This window comes from Coregonus clupeaformis, chromosome 2 (assembly GCF_020615455.1).
Source record: "Coregonus clupeaformis isolate EN_2021a chromosome 2, ASM2061545v1, whole genome shotgun sequence".
In the NCBI taxonomy this organism is placed as follows: Eukaryota; Metazoa; Chordata; class Actinopteri; order Salmoniformes; family Salmonidae; genus Coregonus; species Coregonus clupeaformis.
Genome location: NC_059193.1, coordinates 20,235,571 through 20,254,407, shown reverse-complemented (window position 1 = coordinate 20,254,407; position 18,837 = coordinate 20,235,571). Strand labels below are relative to the sequence as shown.

Below are 18,837 nucleotides of genomic sequence, written 5' to 3'. Positions count from 1 at the left end.
CAGTAGTTCAATTTTATAGAATGGTGGGCCAGAACAGTAGTTTAATGTTATAGAATGGAGGGCCAGAACAGTAGTCTAATGTTATAGAATGGAGGGTCAGAACAGTAGTCTAATGTTATAGAATGGAGGGCCAGAACAGTAGTCTAATGTTATAGAATGGAGAGTCAGAACAGTAGTTTAATGTTATAGAATGGAGGGCCAGAACAGTAGTTCAATGTTATAGAATGGAGGGCCAGAACAGTAGTTCAATGTTATAGAATGGAGGGTCAGAACAGTAGTTTCATGTTATAGAATGGAGGGCCAGAACAGTAGTTTAATGTTATAGAATGGAGGGTCAGAACAGTAGTTTCATGTTATAGAATGGAGGGCCAGAACAGTAGTTTAATGTTATAGAATGGAGGGTCAGAACAGTAGTTTCATGTTATAGAATGGAGGGTCAGAACAGTAGTTTAATGTTATAGAATGGAGGGTCAGAACAGTAGTCTAATGTTATAGAATGGAGGGCCAGAACAGTAGTCTAATGTTATAGAATGGAGGGCCAGAACAGAAGTTTAAAGTTATAGAATGGAGGGCCAGACCAGTAGTTTAATGTTATAGAATGGAGGGCCAGCACAGTAGTTTCATGTTATAGAATGGAGGTCAGAACAGTAGTTCAATGTTATAGAATGGAGGGCCAGAACAGTAGTTTAATGTTATAGAATGGAGGGCCAGAACAGTAGTCTAATGTTATAGAATGGAGGGTCAGAACAGTAGTCTAATGTTATAGAATGGAGGGCCAGAACAGTAGTCTAATGTTATAGAATGGAGGGCCAGAACAGTAGTTTAATGTTATAGAATGGAGGGCCAGAACAGTAGTCTAATGTTATAGAATGGAGGGCCAGAACAGTTGTCTAATGTTATAGAATGGAGGGCCAGAACAGTAGTTTAATGTTATAGAATGGAGAGTCAGAACAGTAGTCTAATGTTATAGAATGGAGGGCCAGAACAGTAGTTTAATGTTATAGAATGGAGGGTCAGAACAGTAGTTTAATGTTATAGAATGGTGGGCCAGAACAGTAGTTTAATGTTATAGAATGGAGGGCCAGAACAGTAGTCTAATGTTATAGAATGGAGGGTCAGAACAGTAGTCTAATGTTATAGAATGGAGAGTCAGAACAGTAGTTTAATGTTATAGAATGGAGGGCCAGAACAGTAGTTTAATGTTATAGAATGGAGGGCCAGAACAGTAGTTTCATGTTATAGAATGGAGGGCCAGAACAGAAGTTTAAAGTTATAGAATGGAGGGCCAGACCAGTAGTTTAATGTTATAGAATGGAGGGCCAGAACAGTAGTTCAATGTTATAGAATGGAGGGTCAGAACAGTAGTCTAATGTTATAGAATGGAGGGCCAGAACAGTAGTCTAATGTTATAGAATGGAGGGCCAGAACAGTAGTCTAATGTTATAGAATGGAGAGTCAGAACAGTAGTTTAATGTTATAGAATGGAGGGCCAGAACAGTAGTTCAATGTTATAGAATGGAGGGCCAGAACAGTAGTTCAATGTTATAGAATGGAGGGTCAGAACAGTAGTTTCATGTTATAGAATGGAGGGCCAGAACAGTAGTCTAATGTTATAGAATGGAGGGCCAGAACAGTAGTCTAATGTTATAGAATGGAGGGCCAGAACAGTAGTTTCATGTTATAGAATGGAGGGTTAGAACAGTAGTTTCATGTTATAGAATGGAGGGCCAGAACAGTATTCTAATGTTATAGAATGGAGGGTCAGAACATTAGTCTAATGTTATAGAATGGAGGGTCAGAACAGTAGTTTCATGTTATAGAATGGAGGGCCAGAACAGTAGTTTAATGTTATAGAATGGAGGGTCAGAACAGTAGTTTCATGTTATAGAATGGAGGGCCAGAACAGTAGTCTAATGTTATAGAATGGAGGGTCAGAACAGTAGTTTCATGTTATAGAATGGAGGGTCAGAACAGTAGTTTAATGTTATAGAATGGAGGGTCAGAACAGTAGTCTAATGTTATAGAATGGAGGGTCAGAACAGTAGTTTAATGTTATAGAATGGAGGGCCAGAACAGTAGTTTAATGTTATAGAATGGAGGGTCAGAACAGTAGTTTCATGTTATAGAATGGAGGGTCAGAACAGTAGTCTAATGTTATAGAATGGAGGGCCAGAACAGTAGTCTAATGTTATAGAATGGAGGGCCAGAACAGAAGTTTAAAGTTATAGAATGGAGGGCCAGACCAGTAGTTTAATGTTATAGAATGGAGGGCCAGAACAGTAGTTTCATGTTATAGAATGGAGGGCCAGAACAGAAGTTTAAAGTTATAGAATGGAGGGCCAGACCAGTAGTTTAATGTTATAGAATGGAGGGCCAGAACAGTAGTTCAATGTTATAGAATGGAGGGTCAGAACAGTAGTCTAATGTTATAGAATGGAGGGCCAGAACAGTAGTCTAATGTTATAGAATGGAGGGCCAGAACAGTAGTTTAATGTTATAGAATGGAGGGTCAGAACAGTAGTTCAATGTTATAGAATGGAGGGCCAGAACAGTAGTTTAATGTTATAGAATGGAGGGCCAGAACAGTAGTCTAATGTTATAGAATGGAGGGTCAGAACAGTAGTTCAATGTTATAGAATGGAGGGTCAGAACAGTAGTTTAATGTTATAGAATGGAGGGCCAGAACAGTAGTCTAATGTTATAGAATGGAGGGCCAGAACAGTTGTCTAATGTTATAGAATGGAGGGCCAGAACAGTAGTTTCATGTTATAGAATGGAGGGTCAGAACAGTAGTTTAATGTTATAGAATGGAGGGCCAGAACAGTAGTTCAATGTTATAGAATGGAGGGTCAGAACAGTAGTTTAATGTTGTAGAATGGAGGGCCAGAACAGTAGTTTAATGTTATAGAATGGAGGGTCAGAACAGTAGTTTAATGTTATAGAATGGAGGGCCAGAACAGTAGTCTAATGTTATAGAATGGAGGGCCAGAACAGTTGTCTAATGTTATAGAATGGAGGGCCAGAACATTAGTTTAATGTTATAGAATGGAGAGTCAGAACAGTAGTTTAATGTTATAGAATGGAGGGCCAGAACAGTAGTTCAATGTTATAGAATGGAGGGCCAGAACAGTAGTTCAATGTTATAGAATGGAGGGTCAGAACAGTAGTTTCATGTTATAGAATGGAGGGCCAGAACAGTAGTCTAATGTTATAGAATGGAGGGCCAGAACAGTAGTCTAATGTTATAGAATGGAGGGCCAGAACAGTATTTTCATGTTATAGAATGGAGGGTTAGAACAGTAGTTTCATGTTATAGAATGGAGGGCCAGAACAGTATTCTAATGTTATAGAATGGAGGATCAGAACATTAGTCTAATGTTATAGAATGGAGGGTCAGAACAGTAGTTTCATGTTATAGAATGGAGGGCCAGAACAGTAGTTTAATGTTATAGAATGGAGGGTCAGAACAGTAGTTTCATGTTATAGAATGGAGGGCCAGAACAGTAGTCTAATGTTATAGAATGGAGGGCCAGAACAGTAGTCTAATGTTATAGAATGGAGGGCCAGAACAGAAGTTTAAAGTTATAGAATGGAGGGCCAGACCAGTAGTTTAATGTTATAGAATGGAGGGCCAGCACAGTAGTTTCATGTTATAGAATGGAGGGTCAGAACAGTAGTTCAATGTTATAGAATTTAGGGCCAGAACAGTAGTTTAATGTTATAGAATGGAGGGCCAGCACAGTAGTTTCATGTTATAGAATGGAGGGTCAGAACAGTAGTTCAATGTTATAGAATTTAGGGCCAGAACAGTAGTTTAATGTTATAGAATGGAGGGCCAGAACAGTAGTCTAATGTTATAGAATGGAGGGTCAGAACAGTAGTCTAATGTTATAGAATGGAGGGCCAGAACAGTAGTCTAATGTTATAGAATGGAGGGCCAGAACAGTAGTTTAATGTTATAGAATGGAGGGCCAGAACAGTAGTCTAATGTTATAGAATGGAGGGCCAGAACAGTTGTCTAATGTTATAGAATGGAGGGCCAGAACAGTAGTTTAATGTTATAGAATGGAGAGTCAGAACAGTAGTCTAATGTTATAGAATGGAGGGCCAGAACAGTAGTTTAATGTTATAGAATGGAGGGGTCAGAACAGTAGTTCAATGTTATAGAATGGAGGGCCAGAACAGTAGTTTAATGTTATAGAATGGAGGGCCAGAACAGTAGTCTAATGTTATAGAATGGAGGGTCAGAACAGTAGTCTAATGTTATAGAATGGAGGGCCAGAACAGTAGTCTAATGTTATAGAATGGAGAGTCAGAACAGTAGTTTAATGTTATAGAATGGAGGGCCAGAACAGTAGTTCAATGTTATAGAATGGAGGGCCAGAACAGTAGTTCAATGTTATAGAATGGAGGGTCAGAACAGTAGTTTCATGTTATAGAATGGAGGGCCAGAACAGTAGTCTAATGTTATAGAATGGAGGGCCAGAACAGTAGTCTAATGTTATAGAATGGAGGGCCAGAACAGTAGTTTCATGTTATAGAATGGAGGGTTAGAACAGTAGTTTCATGTTATAGAATGGAGGGCCAGAACAGTAGTTTAATGTTATAGAATGGAGGGTCAGAACAGTAGTTTCATGTTATAGAATGGAGGGCCAGAACAGTAGTTTAATGTTATAGAATGGAGGGTCAGAACAGTAGTTTCATGTTATAGAATGGAGGGTCAGAACAGTAGTTTAATGTTATAGAATGGAGGGTCAGAACAGTAGTCTAATGTTATAGAATGGAGGGCCAGAACAGTAGTCTAATGTTATAGAATGGAGGGCCAGAACAGTAGTCTAATGTTATAGAATGGAGGGCCAGAACAGTTGTCTAATGTTATAGAATGGAGGGCCAGAACAGTAGTTTAATGTTATAGAATGGAGAGTCAGAACAGTAGTCTAATGTTATAGAATGGAGGGCCAGAACAGTAGTTTAATGTTATAGAATGGAGGGTCAGAACAGTAGTTCAATGTTATAGAATGGTGGGCCAGAACAGTAGTTTAATGTTATAGAATGGAGGGCCAGAACAGTAGTCTAATGTTATAGAATGGAGGGTCAGAACAGTAGTCTAATGTTATAGAATGGAGGGCCAGAACAGTAGTCTAATGTTATAGAATGGAGAGTCAGAACAGTAGTTTAATGTTATAGAATGGAGGGCCAGAACAGTAGTTCAATGTTATAGAATGGAGGGCCAGAACAGTAGTTCAATGTTATAGAATGGAGGGTCAGAACAGTAGTTTCATGTTATAGAATGGAGGGCCAGAACAGTAGTCTAATGTTATAGAATGGAGGGCCAGAACAGTAGTCTAATGTTATAGAATGGAGGGCCAGAACAGTAGTTTCATGTTATAGAATGGAGGGTTAGAACAGTAGTTTCATGTTATAGAATGGAGGGCCAGAACAGTATTCTAATGTTATAGAATGGAGGGTCAGAACATTAGTCTAATGTTATAGAATAGAGGGTCAGAACAGTAGTTTCATGTTATAGAATGGAGGGCCAGAACAGTAGTTTAATGTTATAGAATGGAGGGTCAGAACAGTAGTTTCATGTTATAGAATGGAGGGCCAGAACAGTAGTCTAATGTTATAGAATGGAGGGTCAGAACAGTAGTTTCATGTTATAGAATGGAGGGTCAGAACAGTAGTTTAATGTTATAGAATGGAGGGTCAGAACAGTAGTCTAATGTTATAGAATGGAGGGTCAGAACAGTAGTTTAATGTTATAGAATGGAGGGCCAGAACAGTAGTTTAATGTTATAGAATGGAGGGTCAGAACAGTAGTTTCATGTTATAGAATGGAGGGTCAGAACAGTAGTCTAATGTTATAGAATGGAGGGCCAGAACAGTAGTCTAATGTTATAGAATGGAGGGCCAGAACAGAAGTTTAAAGTTATAGAATGGAGGGCCAGACCAGTAGTTTAATGTTATAGAATGGAGGGCCAGAACAGTAGTTTCATGTTATAGAATGGAGGGCCAGAACAGAAGTTTAAAGTTATAGAATGGAGGGCCAGACCAGTAGTTTAATGTTATAGAATGGAGGGCCAGAACAGTAGTTCAATGTTATAGAATGGAGGGTCAGAACAGTAGTCTAATGTTATAGAATGGAGGGCCAGAACAGTAGTCTAATGTTATAGAATGGAGGGCCAGAACAGTAGTTTAATGTTATAGAATGGAGGGTCAGAACAGTAGTTCAATGTTATAGAATGGAGGGCCAGAACAGTAGTTTAATGTTATAGAATGGAGGGCCAGAACAGTAGTCTAATGTTATAGAATGGAGGGTCAGAACAGTAGTTCAATGTTATAGAATGGAGGGTCAGAACAGTAGTTTAATGTTATAGAATGGAGGGCCAGAACAGTAGTCTAATGTTATAGAATGGAGGGCCAGAACAGTTGTCTAATGTTATAGAATGGAGGGCCAGAACAGTAGTTTAATGTTATAGAATGGAGAGTCAGAACAGTAGTTTAATGTTATAGAATGGAGGGCCAGAACAGTAGTTCAATGTTATAGAATGGAGGGCCAGAACAGTAGTTTAATGTTATAGAATGGAGGGTCAGAACAGTAGTTTCATGTTATAGAATGGAGGGCCAGAACAGTAGTCTAATGTTATAGAATGGAGGGCCAGAACAGTAGTCTAATGTTATAGAATGGAGGGTCAGAACAGTAGTCTAATGTTATAGAATGGAGGGCCAGAACAGTAGTTTCATGTTATAGAATGGAGGTTCAGAACAGTAGTTTCATGTTATAGAATGGAGGGTTAGAACAGTAGTTTCATGTTATAGAATGGAGGGCCAGAACAGTATTCTAATGTTATAGAATGGAGGGTCAGAACATTAGTCTAATGTTATAGAATGGAGGGTCAGAACAGTAGTTTCATGTTATAGAATGGAGGGCCAGAACAGTAGTTTAATGTTATAGAATGGAGGGTCAGAACAGTAGTTTCATGTTATAGAATGGAGGGCCAGAACAGTAGTCTAATGTTATAGAATGGAGGGTCAGAACAGTAGTTTCATGTTATAGAATGGAGGGTCAGAACAGTAGTTTAATGTTATAGAATGGAGGGTCAGAACAGTAGTCTAATGTTATAGAATGGAGGGTCAGAACAGTAGTTTAATGTTATAGAATGGAGGGTCAGAACAGTAGTCTAATGTTATGGAATGGAGGGTCAGAACAGTAGTTCAATTAGGCCACTCCAGGACCTTGAGATGCTTCTCACGGAGTCACTCCTTAGTTGCTCTGGCTGTGTGTTTCGGGTCGTTGTCATGTTGGAAGACCCAGCCACGACCCATCTTCAATGCTCTTACTGAGGGAAGGAGGTTGTTGGCCAAGATCTCGCGATACATGGCCCCATCCATCCTCCCCTCAATACGGTACAGTCGTCCTGTCCCCTTTGCAGAAAAGCATCCCCAAAGAATGATGTTTCCACCTCAATGCTTCACGGTTGGGATGGTTTTCTTGGGGTTGTACTCATCCTTCTTCTTCCTCCAAACACGGCGAGTGGAGTTTAGTCCAAAAAGCTCTATTTTTGTCTCATCAGACCACATGACCTTCTCCCATTCCTCCTCTGGATCATCCAGATGGTCATTGGCAAACTTCAGATGGGCCTGGACAAGCGTTGGCTTGAGCAGGGGGACCTTGCGTGCGCTGCAGGATTTTAATCCATGACAGCGTAATGTGTTACTAATGGTTTTCTTTGAGACTGTGGTCCCAGCTCTCTTCAGGTCATTGACCAGGTCCTGCCGTGTAGTTCTGGGCTGTTCCCTGACCTTCCTCATGATCATTGATGCCCCACGAGGTGAGATCTTGCATGGAGCCCCAGACCGAGGGTGATTGACCGTCATCTTGAACTTCTTCCATTTTCTAATAATTGCGCCAACAGTTGTTGCCTTCTCATCAAGCTGCTTGCCTATTGTCCTGTAGCCCATCCCAGCCTTGTGCAGGTCTACAATTTTATCCCTGATGTCCTTACACAGCTCTCTGATCTTGGCCATTGTGGAGAGGTTGGAGTCTGTTTGATTGAGTGTGTGGACAGGTGTCTTTTATACAGGTAATGAGTTCAAACAGGTGCAGTTAATACAGGTAATGAGTGGAGAACAGGAGGGCTTCTTAAAGAAAAACTAACAGGTCTGTGAGAGCCGGAATTCTTACTGGTTGGTAGGTGATCAAATACTTATGTCATGCAATAAAATGCAAATTAATTACTTAAAAATCATACAATGTGATTTTCTGGATTTTTGTTTTAGATTCCGTCACTCACAGTTGAAGTGTACCTATGATAAAAATTACAGACCTCTACATGGTTTACTTTAGTTTATTTAGTAAATATTTTCTTAACTCTTTCTTGAACTGCATTGTTGTTTTGAGGGCTTGTAAGTAAGCATTTCACGGTAAGGTCTACACCTGATGTATTCGGCTCATGTGACAAATACAATTTGACTTGATTTGATTTGAGAAATAGGGTTGGAGTTAAAACCTACAGGAGGGTATCTCTCCAGGATCAGGGCTGGAGTTAAAACCTACAGGAGGGTATCTCTCCAGGATCAGGGTTGGAGTTAAAACCTACAGGAGGGTATCTCTCCAGGATCAGGGTTGGAGTTAAAACCTACAGGAGGGTATCTCTCCAGGATTAGGGTTGGAGTTAAAACCTACAGGAGGGTATCTCTCCAGGATCATGGTTGGAGTTAAAACCTACAGGAGGGGAGCTCTCCAGGATCAGGGTTGGAGTTAAAACCTACAGGAGGGTATCTCTCCAGGATCAGGGTAGGAGTTAAAACCTACAGGAGGGTATCTCTCCAGGATCAGGGTTGGAGTTAAAACCTACAGGAGGGGAGCTCTCCAGGATCAGGGTTGGAGTTAAAACCTACAGGAGGGTATCTCTCCAGGATCAGGGTTGGAGTTAAAACCTACAGGAGGGTATCTCTCCAGGATCAGGGTTGGAGTTAAAACCTACAGGAGGGTATCTGTCCAGGATCAGGGTTGCAGTTAAAACCTGCCGGAGGGTATCTCTCCAGGATCAGGGTTGGAGTTAAAACCTACAGGAGGGGAGCTCTCCAGGATCAGGGTTGGAGTTAAAACCTACAGGAGGGTATCTCTCCAGGATCAGGGTTGGAGTTAAAACCTACTGGAGGGTATCTCTCCAGGATCAGGGTTGGAGCTAAAACCTACAGGAGGGTATCTCTCCAGGATCAGGGTTGGAGTTAAAACCTCCAGGTGGGTATCTCTCCAGGATCAGGGTTGGAGTTAAAACCTACAGGAGGGTATCTCTCCGGGATCAGGGTTGGAGTTAAAACCTACAGGAGGGTATCTCTCCAGGATCAGGGTTGGAGTTAATACCTCCAGGAGGGGAGCTCTCCAGGATCAGGGTTGGAAAGCCCTGCTCTAGAGAGACTAAAGAGGAAGACGCTCCAGTGATTCTGAGAACAGAAGTGATGGTTTCTAACAGCCACTATAAACCACACACCCAAACTCACACAGGAAGCTCTATCTGAGATCAACTTTACAGAGAGACAGAGAGAGACAGAGAGAGAGAGAGAGACAGAGAGAGAGAGAGAGAGAGAGAGAGAGAGAGAGAGAGAGAGAGAGAGAGAGAGAGAGAGAGAGAGAGAGAGAGAGAGAGAGAGAGAGAGAGAGAGAGAGAGAGAGAGAGAGAGAGAGAGAGAGAGAGAGAGACAGAGAGAGAGAGAGACAGAGAGAGTGAGAGAGAGACAGAGAGAGAGAGAGAGACGGAGAGAGAAAGAGAAAGAGAAACAGACTGACAGAAAGTTAGACCAGTAGGGCAGAGAGTGAGACGGAGAGAGAAAGATAGAGAGAAACAGAGAGAGAGTCAACATGTGTCTGGTGTGATATCGTTCTACTGTTTCCCTCTAAAAAGACTGAGACGAACCATGAGGACAGGCTGAGGTGAGATACAACACTAACAACTATACTGTTATGTGTGTGTGTGTGTGTGTGTGTGTGTGTGTGTGTGTGTGTGTGTGTGTGTGTGTGTGTGTGTGTGTAGGGGAAAGGGGGTAACAGAATGCTTTAGTTGTGTAGTCATGCCTCAGGGTATGTGTTTCCTCACTGTGTGGAATGTCTGATATGTGGAGGGTGTGTGGTGCGGGGCATGGGGAAAGAGTTGATATGTGGAGGGTGTGTGGTGCGGGGCATGGGGAAAGAGTTGATATGTGGAGGGTGTGTGGTGCGGGGCATGGGGAAAGAGTTGATATGTGGAGGGTGTGTGGTGCGGGGCATGGGGAAAGAGTTGCAGTAATCCTCAGAGAGTTGAGTTAGAGAGAAGAGTTTCCACTCTCTCTCAGCCAGGTCACCCGTCAGTCCAAGTCAGTATTCGACATCCATCCATGTCTGAGGATGTCGGGCGATGAAGTGGAAACCGGCCACTAGGGGCAACAGTGAGCGCTGTTACCTTCAAGTAGATTTGGGTTTTGGGCGTTGTGGGCAGGGATGGCAGATAGGCGTATGTGTCTGCCTCTGATACCAAAGATTACATGTTCAAATCCCAACTTGATCTCATAGTTACACTTCAGGATTTGAAGTGATTCGATGAAAGTCTATTTTTGATCCATTAATTCCGCGTGGTTACAAGGTTAAAACAGAAACAACTCAAAGGGTTAAGTTTAGGTGTTCATTTTGAGTGGTTAAGGTTAGGGCTATGGTTTGGGGAAAGCATACAACTCAATTTAGTACTATCAAGTACTTTCCTGCTTGCTAGACAATTGTTAACTACTGGGGTGCAGTCCTCTGAACATGTACCAGAGTTTATTTGGTGAAAGTCCTCAGGACCTTTTCAAACGTCCGAAATCGACGTGTGTTTCAAGTGACCAGCCTGCGAATCCAATGATAGAAAGTAGGTTTTTATATTTTTGTTTTAAGCCCAAACCTTAACCATTTGGAGTTAATGCCTTAAACACTTTGAAATTTGACATTTTGAACAACTTTGTTTGAGAAACATGGATGAACGTCTAATGCTGACATGAGTATGTGAGAGCTGGTAGATGATTGCATGTGAAAGACTGTGATGGGGGATGTTCCTACTGAACGCTGCAGATAAAACAGAGAGGAGAAGAGGATGGTGTTAGCCTGGAACGGGGGAGGGGTCAGGGTTCAAATCCCAGAAATGCTGAATCAGCTCCAACACACACTGGGCCGAAGATCACCAGAGGAGAGGAGGAGAGGAAAGAAAGAGGCAGAGAGCAGAGGATAGAAAGAGAGAGCAGAGAGAGAGAGAGAGAGAGAGAGAGAGAGAGAGAGAGAGAGAGAGAGAGAGCAGAGAGAGAGAGAGAGCAGAGAGAGAGACAGAGAGAGACAGAGAGAGCAGAGAGAGAGACAGAGAGAGAGCAGAGAGAGAGAGAGGAAGCAGAGAGAGAGAGGCAGAGAGAGAGAGAGAGCAGAGAGAGAGAGAGAGAGCAGAGAGAGAGACAGAGAGAGAGCAGAGAGAGAGACAGAGAGAGAGAGACAGAGAGAGCAGAGGAGAGAGAGAGAGAGAGAGAGCAGAGAGAGAGAGAGAGAGAGAGAGAGAGAGAGCAGAGGATAGAGAGAGAGAGAGAGAGAGAGAGAGAGAGAGAGAGAGAGCAGAGAGAGAGAGAGAGACAGAGAGAGAGCAGAGGATAGAGAGAGAGAGCAGAGAGAGAGAGAGAGAGCAGAGAGAGAGAGAGAGAGCAGAGAGAGAGAGAGAGAGAGAGAGAGAGAGCAGAGAGAGAGAGAGAGAGAGAGAGAGAGAGAGAGAGAGAGAGAGAGAGAGAGAGAGAGAGAGAGAGCGCAGAGAGAGAGCGAGAGAGAGAGCAGAGAGAGAGCGAGAGAGAGCGAGAGAGAGTCACACATACGCTCAGGCCGTGAGCAGGCAAACAGGCCCAACCCCCACTCTTACACTAGCCCAAGCCAATGGCATGTACCAGGTGCTCAGCAGGCTCTGCTCACAATTACTGGCCTGAGGCCAAACCACACGGCAAACAACATTAGACACTTTATGGAACACAAAGCCTTCACTATCTCATCCTGGAATATCCAAGGCCTGAGGTCATCTGCCTTTGGCCTAAAGAGCAGGAACCTGGGCATCACCAAAGAAATCAGAAATACAGACATTGTCATCCTACAAGAAACATGGTATAGAGGAGGGACCCACTGGCACCCTCTAGGTTACAGAGAGCTGGTAGTCCCATCCACCAAACTACCAGGTGTCAAACAGGGAAGAGACTCAGAGGGTATGCTAATTTGGTATAGAGCAGGCCTAATTCACTCTATTAAATTAATCAAAACAGGAACATTTTACATTTGGCTAGAAATTCAAAAGGAAATGATCTCAACAGAGATAAATGTCCTCCTCTGTGCTACCTATATCCCCCCACTAGAATCCCCATACTTTAATGAAGACAGCTTCTCCATCCTGGAGGGGGAAATCAATCATTTCCAGACCCAGGGACATGTACTAGTCTGTGGTGACCTAAATGCCAGAACTGGACAAGAATCTGTCACCCTCAGCACACAGGGGGACAAACACCTACCTGGAGGTGACAGCATTCCCTCCCCCATATGCCCCCCTAGACACAACTACGACATCATAACCAACAAAAACGGGTCACAACTCCTGCAGCTCTGTCGCACACTGGGTATGTACATAGTCAATGGTAGGCTTAGAGGGGACTCTTTTGGTAGGTACACCTATAGCTCATCTCTTGGCAGTAGTACTGTAGACTACTTTATCACTGACCTCAACCCAGAGTCTCTCAGAGCGTTCACAGTCAGCCCACTGACACCCCTATCAGACCACAGAAAAACCACAGTCTACTTGAACAGAGCAATACTCAATCATGAGGCATCAAAGCCAAAGGAACTGAATAATATTAAGAAATGCTATAGATGGAAGGAAAGTAGTGTTGAAACCTACCAAAAAACAATTAGGCAACAACAAATTCAATCCATTCTAGACAACTTCCTGGACAAAATGTTCCACTGTAATTTACATTTACATTTACGTCATTTAGCAGACTCTCTTATCCAGAGCGACTTACAAATAGGTGCATTCACCTTATAGCCAGTGGGATAACCACTTTACAATGTTTTTTTTGTGTTGGGGGGTTGGAGTAAAGGGGGAGGGGGTAGAATAATTACTTTATCCTATCCCAGGTATTCCTTAAAGAGGTGGGGTTTCAAATGTCTCCGGAAGGTGGTGAGTGACTCCGCTGTCCTGGCGTCGTGAGGGAGCTTGTTCCACCATTGGGGTGCCAGAGCAGCGAACAGTTTTGACTGGGCTGAGCGGGAACTATGCTTCCGCAGAGGTAGGGAGCCAGCAGGCCAGAGGTGGATGAACGCAGTGCCCTCGTTTGGGTGTAGGGACTGATCAGAGCCTGAAGGTACGGAGGTGCCGTTCCCCTCACAGCTCCGTAGGCAAGCACCATGGTCTTGTAGCAGATGCGAGCTTCAACTGGAAGCCAGTGGAGTGTGCGGAGGAGCGGGGTGACGTGAGAGAACTTGGGAAGGTTGAACACCAGACGGGCTGCGGCATTCTGGATGAGTTGTAGGGGTTTAATGCCACAGGCAGGGAGCCCAGCCAACAGCGAGTTGCAGTAATCCAGACGGGGAGATGACAAGTGCCTGGATTAGGACCTGTGCCGCTTCCTGTGTAAGGCAGGGTCGTACTCTCCGAATGTTGTAGAGCATGAACCTACAGGATCGGGTCACCGCCTTGATGTTAGCGGAGAACGACAGGGTGTTGTCCAGGGTCACGCCAAGGCTCTTCGCACTCTGGGAGGAGGACACAACGGAGTTGTCAACCGTGATGGCGAGATCATGGAACGGGCAGTAGTGAAGGTGTAAACTTGGCAGTAGAAAAACTAAACAGTATATTTGACCTCTCAGCTTCCCTATCAAATCTAAAAATCTCTAACAGAAAACCAAAGAAATGTAACAACAGTGACAAATGGTTTGATGAAGAACGCAAAAACCTAAGAAAGAAATTGAGAAACCTATCCAACCAAAAACATAGAGACCCAGCAAACCTTAGCCTACGCCTTCACTATGGTGAATCACTAAAACAATACAGAAATACACTACGGAAAAAGAAGGAACAGCATGTCAGAAATCAGCTCAATGTAATTGAAGAATCCATAGACTTTAACCACTTCTGGGAAAATTAGAAAACACCAAACAAACAACAACACGAAGAGCTATCTATCCAAAACAGAGATGTATGGGTAAACCACTTCTCCAATCTTTTTGGCCCTATAACAAAGAACAAACAGCAAAAAAATATACATGATCAAATGCAAATCTTAGAATCAACTATTAAAGACTACCAGAACCCACTGGATTCTCCAATTACATTGAATGAACTACAGGACAAAATACAAACCCTCCAACCCAAAAAGGCCTGTGATGTTGATGGTATCCTCAATGAAATGATAAAATATACAGACCACAAATTCCAATTGGCTATACTTAAACCCTTTAACATCATCCTTAGCTCTGGCATCTTCCCCAATATTTGGAACCAAGGACTGATCACCCCAATCCACAAAAGTGGAGACAAATTTGACCCCAATAACTACCGTGGGATATGCGTCAACAGCAACCTTGGGAAAAACCTCTGCATTATCATTAACAGCAGAATAGTTCATTTCCTCAGTGAAAACAATGTACTGAGCAAATGTCAAATTGGCTTTTTACCAAATTACCGTACGACAGACCACGTATTCTCCCTGCACACCCTAATTGACAAACAAACAAACCAAAACAAAGGCAAAGTCTTCTCATGCTTTGTTGATTTCAAAAAAGCGTTTGACTCAATTTGGCATGAGGGTCTGCTATACAAATTGATGGAAAGTGGGGTTGGGGGGAAAACATACGACATTATATAATCCATGTACACAAACAACAAGTGTGTGATTAAAATGGGCAAAAAACACAAATTTCTTTCCACAGGGCCGTGGGGTTGAGACAGGGATGCAGTTTAAGCCCCACCCTCTTCAACATATATATCAACGAATTGGCGAGGGCACTAGAACAGTCTGCAGCACCCGGCCTCACCCTACTAGAATCTGAAGTAAAATGTCTAATGTTTGCTGAGGATCTGGTGCTTCTGTCACCAACCAAGGAGGGCCTACAGCAGCACCTAGATCTTCTGCACAGATTCTGTCAGACCTGGGCCCTGACAGTAAATCTCAGTAAGACAAAAATAATGGTATTCCAAAAAAGGTCCAGTTGCCAGGACCACAAATACAACTTCTATCTAGACACCGTTGCCCTAGAGCACACAAAAAACGATACATACCTCGGCCTAAACATCAGCGCCACAGGCAACTTCCACAAAGCTGTGAACGATCTGAGAGACAAGGCAAGAAGGGCCTTCTATGCCATCAAAAGGAACATAAAATTCGACATACCAAATAATTCATGCAGAGCAGAATTAGGCCGATACCCGCTAATTATAAAAATCCAGAAAAGAGCTGTTAAATTCTATAACCACTTAAAAGGAAGCGATTCCCAAACCTTCCATAACAAAGCCATCACATACAGAGAGGTGAACTTGGAGAAGAGTCCCCTAAGTAAGCTGGTCCTGGGGCTCTGTTCACAAACACAAACAGACCTCACAGAGCCCCAGGATAGCAACAGCAACACAATTAGACCCAACCAAATCTTGAGAAAACAAAAAGAGAATTACTTGACACATTGGAAAGAATTAACAAAAAAACAGAGCAAACTAGAATGCTATTTGGCCCTAAACAGAGTCCACAGTGGCAGAATACCTGACCACTGTGACTGACCCAAACTTAAGGAAAGCTTTGACTATGTACAGACTCAGTGAGCATAGCCTTGCTATTGAGAAAGGCCGCCGTAGGCAGACCTGGCTCTCAAGAGAAGACAGGCTATGTGCACACTGCCCACAAAATGATGTGGAAACTGAGCTGCACTTCCTAACCTCCTGCCAAATGTGTGACCATATTAGAGACACATATGTCCCTCAGATTACACAGATCCACAAAGAATTCGAAAACAAACTCAATTTGGATAAACTCCCTTATCTACTGGGTGAAAAACCACAGTGTGCCATCACAGCAGCAAGATGTGTGACCTGTTGCCACAAGAAAAGGGCAACCAGTGAAGAACAAACACCATTGTAAATACAACCCATAATTAAGTTTATTTATTTTCCCCTTTGTACTTTAACTATTTGCACATCGTTACAACACTGTATATATACATAATATGACATTTGAAATGTCTTTATTCTTTTGGAACTTCTGAGTGTAATGTTTACTGTTAATATTTATTGTTTATTTCACTTTTGTTTACTATCTACTTCACTTGCTTTGGCAATGTTAACACACGTTTCCCATGCCAATAAAGTCCTTAAATGGAATTTAATTTAATTTAATTGAGAGCAGAGAGAGAGCGAGAGAGCAGAGAGAGAGAGGCGAGAGAGCAGAGAGAGAGAGGCGAGAGAGCAAAGAGAGAGACCAGAGAGAGACGAGAGAGAGCAGAAAGAGCAGAGAGACGAGAGAGACGAGAGAGAGAGAGAGAGAGAGAGAGAGAGAGAGAGAGAGAGAGAGAGAGAGAGAGAGAGAGAGAGAGAGAGCAGGGCTCTGAGATAAGATGATTAGAGATGTGAGAAGCAGGGCAGAGAGGAGCGGGGTAGGGGATGAAGGACAGGGGATGAAGGAGAGGGGGAGCAGAGTGGACGAGGGCAGAGGGGAGAGATAATGGAGTATTTGTGTAAATATTTTTGAGATGTTAATGACTTGATGTGGAGAATATACAGAGACAAAGGACCGACACTGGCTAGATAACTGGCCAACTATTGGGGGATAGATGACAGTAGTCTGGACATTGTTCAGCTAGACTAGAACCAGAGATGATCATGGGTGACTGCTGAGTCATTTTGAACAGGAAATAGTTATTCTACCAGGAAGAGAACTAGAGCTCTAAATAATGATTAATCTGTAGGGGTTCCCACTATGTAAAGGACTTCAATACTCACCCTGATCCTAACCCTCTGGAAGGGACTCCAATACTCACCCTGACCCTAACCCTCTGTAAGGGACTCCAATACTCACCCTGACCCTAACCCTCTGTAAGGGACTTCAATACTCACCCTGACCCTAACCCTCTGTAAGGGACTCCAATACTCACCCTGACCCTAACCCTCTGGAAGGGACTCCAATACTCACCCTGACCCTAACCCTCTGGAAGGGACTCCAATACTCCCCCTGACCCTAACCCTCTGGAAGGGACTCCAATACTCACCCTGACCCTAACCCTCTGGAAGGGACTTCAATACTCACCCTGACCCTAACCCTCTGTAAGGGACTCCAATACTCACCCTGACCCTAACCCTCTGGAAGGGACTCCAATACTCACCCTGACCCTAACCCTCTGTAAGGGACTCCAATACTCACCCTGACCCTAACCCTCTGGAAGGGACTCCAATACTCACCCTGACCCTAACCCTCTGGAAGGGACTCCAATACTCACCCTGACCCTAACCCTCTGGAAGGGACTCCAATACTCACCCTGACCCTAACCCTCTGTAAGGGACTCCAATACTCACCCTGACCCTAACCCTCTGGAAGGGACTCCAATACTCACCCTGACCCTAAACCTCTGGAAGGGACTCCAATACTCCCCCTGACCCTAACCCTCTGGAAGGGACTCCAATACTCACCCTGACCCGAACCCTCTGGAAGGGACTCCAATACTCACCCTGACCCTAACCCTCTGGAAGGGACTCCAATACTCCCCCTGACCCTAACCCTCTGGAAGGGACTCCAATACTCACCCTGACCCTAACCCTCTGGAAGGGACTTCAACCCTCACCCTGACCGTAACCCTCTGGAAGGGACTTCAATACTCACCCTGACCCTAACCCTCTGGAAGGGACTCCAATACTCACCCTGACCCTAACCCTCTGGAAGGGACTCCAATACTCCCCCTGATCCTAACCCTAACCCTAGCCCTCACCCTGACCCTAACCCTCTGGAAGGGACTCCAATACTCACCCTGACCCTAACCCTCTGTAAGGGACTCCAATACTCACCCTGACCCTAACCCTCTGTAAGGGACTCCAATACTCACCCTGACCCTAACCCTCTGTAAGGGACTCCAATACTCCCCCTGACCCTAACCCTCTGGAAGGGACTCCAATACTCACCCTGACCCTAACCCTCTGGAAGGGACTCCAATACTCCCCCTGACCCTAACCCTCTGGAAGGGACTCCAATACTCACCCTGACCCTAACCCTCTGGAAGGGACTCCAATACTCACCCTGACCCTAACCCTCTGGAAGGGACTCCAATACTCACCCTGACCCTAACCCTCTGGAAGGGACTCCAATACTCACCCTGACCCTAACCCTCTGGAAGGGACTCCAATACTCACCCTGACCCTAACCCTCTGGAAGGGACTCCAATACTCACCCTGACCCTAACCCTCTGGAAGGGACTCCAATACTCCCCCTGACCCTAACCCTCTGGAAGGGACTCCAATACTCACCCTGAGCCTAACCCTCTGGAAGGGACTCCAATACTCCCCCTGACCCTAACCCTCTGGAAGGGACTCCAATACTCACCCTGACCCTAACCCTCTGGAAGGGACTCCAACCCTCACCCTGACCCTAACCCTCTGGAAGGGACTCCAATACTCACCCTGACCCTAACCCTCTGGAAGGGACTCCAATACTCACCCTGACCCTAACCCTCTGTAAGGGACTCCAATACTCACCCTGACCCTAACCCTCTGTAAGGGACTCCAATACTCACCCTGACCCGAACCCTCTGTAAGGGACTCCAATACTCACCCTGACCCTAAC

The 18,837-nt window shown here is 44.0% G+C and overlaps 1 protein-coding gene across 1 annotated transcript in view; it reads left to right on the top strand.

Annotated features, from left to right (window-relative positions):
- The first annotated feature begins 9,798 nt into the window (after positions 1 to 9,798).
- Positions 9,799 to 18,837, top strand: part of LOC121531635 (probable G-protein coupled receptor 174) — an 84,708-nt gene continuing 75,669 nt past the window's right edge. Inside the window, exon 1 of the mRNA XM_045226906.1 lies at positions 9,799 to 9,937. The gene's annotated coding sequence lies outside the window, so the exon portion shown is untranslated. The remainder of the gene's footprint in view (positions 9,938 to 18,837) is intronic.